This window comes from Pocillopora verrucosa, chromosome 11 (assembly GCF_036669915.1).
Source record: "Pocillopora verrucosa isolate sample1 chromosome 11, ASM3666991v2, whole genome shotgun sequence".
Classification (NCBI taxonomy): Eukaryota; Metazoa; Cnidaria; class Anthozoa; order Scleractinia; family Pocilloporidae; genus Pocillopora; species Pocillopora verrucosa.
Genome location: NC_089322.1, coordinates 9,720,211 through 9,724,591, shown reverse-complemented (window position 1 = coordinate 9,724,591; position 4,381 = coordinate 9,720,211).

Sequence of the window (4,381 nt, the reverse complement as noted above, 5' to 3'; positions counted from 1 at the left end):
ACGATTAATTCATGTACGAAGATTTACCTCTGTTCATTAGGCAAACGGCGAGGAAAGTAATTGTAAGTAAATATTTTTTTAGTAATAGTTGTGAGTCTGCTCGTTTGTTTGCTGCAATGGCGTGTGTAAATTGGTCTTTCCTCCACAAAAACTAAATTTGAATGATACACTCCAACGAGACACAAGAGGATTTAATGCGGCCTTCTCTCATTGAATTCCTTCAGTTTCTGTTGTGTAATTTACGGTACAAATGTCCAAATTAAACGGACTTGGAAAGACTCACTCGCTCTTTCACTACGCACAAATTATTTGAAAAAATTCAGATATTAAATGAATGAAAGTTCCATCGTTTAGTCTGACTGTAACCAAATACCTCACGTTTCCACTCACGAAAGACGACTCACGAAAGCGTTACCGTGGCTTGTGGGCAGAGGTAGGAAAATACTGACCGGGTAACGAACCAATTAGATTGCAGGATTCGTTACCGTGCCCTCTAAAAAAAAATAATGCTAAATATTGACTTAGTCTCCAAGAAATCTGTATAAGTCACAACCGAATGGTGCTACGCACGCATTATGAAAAAAAAAAAACGTTCTTTAATTGGTCAAATCAATTTCACTTTCCAACAGATGATCTTCTGCACCTTAACCTGTCTTAATTGTGTGTGATCAGGATCTGAGATTAAATCGAATCAAATACTTCGATTAAAAAAATAACTGGTAATAACATTGTCCAAGTAAACTTTTATAAACAATCTAAGCTAAAATACCCAAGATGGATAATAAAAAATAATGGTTACTTACAGCCTGATTGTAACCGGGTCAGGAAGGTAATGAGGAACAATTGGAAAGACAATAAAAGGATAAATAGATAATGATGAGGAAATGAACTAAATTGATTTGAAAATTGTAATTATTCAATATTTTTCCAACTCGATTAGATTATTAAAACAGTACTCACATGCTGTATGGAGCAGCAAAGGGGAAAAGAAAAGTAGCAAAAAGTGTTAGTTAAAAAATAAGTAGAAAATTTATGTCAAATACAAATTAATGTAACTTGGTTAAGTTCATGACCTAAGAAATTGTTTCAGACCGTTGAAACATTCCCCTTTATTTTAGATTATTGGGCTAGAGATCAATGAACGGCAATCAAAAACATATTAAAAAGTTACTAACATACCTAATGACATAACTTACATAAAGAGGATTATTTACAAAACTAGTCCACCTTAAACTTCAAACATTGATGCCTAACATGTACATATAACTGGTTTACTAAAACATATTGTTGCCTAACAAACTTTAATTTTCTTGACATACCGAAATTATTTTTTGCATCAACGTACGATACTATCCTCGATCACGAAAAAAGACAATAATAATTGTGATAACAATTAATAATTCTAATGATTATGATAGAAAAAAATGATAATAAAATCAATGATTATACTAAATAAGTAAATAAACGAGCCATGTCACGCGATATTTAGATATGTATATTTATCTTCTACATAAGGACATTATGTTGTTTCAGTGAACTTGTTTAAAGTTGCAACAAAGCAGTGAAAATTTTCCGAGATAATTTACATCAAATCAACCTCGACCCTGCATTCTTTTCTGCTCCTTACAAATACTCCACAACAGTGGTTCTGAGGCGTTCATTGAAGTTTGTCAATGGTCACCGACAGCGAATAAATCATTCCCGACTGGTTATTACGGAAACCAATTTGATTCTATCAATTGATAGCAATTGCTAACTTTAGCTTTTTTTCGGTGCGCGACTTTAACGTGACTGTTTTACTCCACTGCGAATTGTAAACGGAGTTTTTACAGCGAATAAATCAGTTTTCCAGTTCTGTTAAGTTCGCGAATGGTTATTACGAAAACCAATTGACTTATAGCAATCGATGATGATACTTTTATATGCCAGAAATTTACGTATGATCGATGAATAACATATTTTTGACTGTTCGTGGACTTAAGAGCAACGATTACGTCAAATTTCACCGGTTATCGCAATACACAAAACAGCAAATCTACCGCACGATGTAAGCTACCTATGTTTTTCACTGCCAGCCATGAAACTGGTTCTAAGACGAGAACTTTGATGGACAGATCAAAGAAATAAAATAATGGTGACCAGCGATAATCATGTAGGGTTGGCGTGTTAAGTCATCTTAACTGATGTCATGTTACTTCAACATGTGTTCAAGTAAGTAAATTTCATAGTTATCCAGGAATGATGATCATAATAATAACCGTCATAATCGTAAAAGGTACTTGGCAGCGAGTGTTGAGGGAGAAATTGCGGAAAGATAATCTCATCATAAACTTTAACACACGATCATTTCTATTCAGTGTTTAAATGAACATGGCGCTCGGTTGCCATTCTTGTTTACTGTTGATAGAGTTCGTGCCTAAGAAATGATTGGATCAATATCAGCATCTGGGCAACTGCCCACCTACCCCTCCCCTAACCCAACATTAACTCACTTGTAATTCAAACATCTACGAATTCTAGAGTTTAATAACAAATCGTTTCATCAGAAAATCTAGTTGACACTTGTTTCAATATGTTAGTTTCGCGATACCAATGCCTTTAGAGGGGCGCATTCAAGCGAGGCTATATCTAAAGTTGATTTTCATTTGGCTGCAAATTTAAATCCTTCTCTCAAAACTACTTAATGATACCGAACTGATGGTCACCTCGCTAACGTATTTTCAAGATCAGACAATCTATTATATTCTATCCCAAGTTATGAAATTGAATCAATAACTTAGAGTTTATCACCTTCCTACATAAGAAAATTTGCATATACATCCAATTCTATAATCGATGAGTACTTCCTGATAATAGTCATCGTTATCAACAAAAAGTAAAAGGACGAAAACAACATGAGTTTCCAGTCCAAAAATTGTCTGTCAGAATCCTAGCTTAGAGAGAGAGAACAACGTAGAAAACATTGTAAATACCAAGGAGGACTCGATGTATCATTATGATTCTGCAAACAATTATTTTTACGTTTTCACTTACCACCTGATGTGATTATTTCATCCAGCATGGTTGACATAGACAGCAGAGAAAAAGATTGGGATAAGCAGAGTTCAGGCGTTAAAACACTTGATCGGTTCAAGGAAAATTCAGTAAATCAAAGTAGTATTAAGAAGCTTCCTACTGATCATCACTACAGACTGAAAACTGGCCCTCGTTCTTCAATGATGCTATTGTATATAGATATGATACAACAACTGATATTAGAAAGTCAAACTCTCATACCATGTGTGACCCTCCACGGGGTCTCAGGGAATAAGGTGAAAGCACGCACACGGCCCGTTATAACACGCTCGCACGCTAATGGCATGACACGCTTACCGTGCAGAAATGCGCACAAAAACAATTGATTTTGGAAAGCGTGTCCGTAGATATTGTTCATATCTGGCTAACACGGAAGAGCTTTGTTTCTGTAACACGCTAGATTTTTTTTGTTTTTCTTAACACGCTAAGTTCCTTTGTTCCTTAACACACCAGCCTATCTTGTACAACCCAGCTCACTTTGTTACTTGTGTTTGTCAGCTTCTTAATCGTGAGAATGGTGTTTGTAAAGTATATTACTTACAGAATGTAAGCGGAAATGCAGAAGATATTCTGTCCTATCCGAAAGTTGTAATAAAAAAATGAAACATTCCCGGCAAATCACGGCTCTTTCCCTCAGGATTTTCACGGGGAATTCAGTGAGCACAACGTGTTTCACAAGGTCCAAAGGAGCTCAGTTTGAACACACGAATTACTTTTTTAAAACTTAATTCTTACCTTGTAAAATATAAATCCTTATCGCTTCCCACAGTTGACCCTTTAGCTCCCAAGATCTGATTATTAATTCTCCCCTCCAGCTGCTACGCATTTCCTTGTAAATTAGTTATGAGGACGTGGTGTTAGATCAAGATAGCCGCTTCTACCTGATAAGCTCGAATATTCTCATTAACTGTTTGCTGAATAATGTATGGGCGTTATAGGGAGAAGTTTCATGTTAACCACATCTGGGAGTTAAAGTGTTAATAAGCTCAGTAACGAATCTTTGTGAATCCTTTAGCAACATATTTCTGGCTCCAGGTACAAAAAAAGCAACGTCGTCGTCGCAATCCAAAACCTTCACTCAAAAACACATGCCGATTCCTGTGATTTCAAGACCCTGTCAATCCAGGAATATTTACAACTCAAGATCAAGAAATTTAAATAATTGTGTCTCCATCTTTACTGGTGATTATGTTAATTCTCGTAGCTGTCCTTTTGTTCCGCGAACAATAGGAGAGGACGCACGATCGATTCCGGTCAGGATCACACCTCGCAGCGCAGTGCGTGGACCCAGTAAACCAGTAAATCG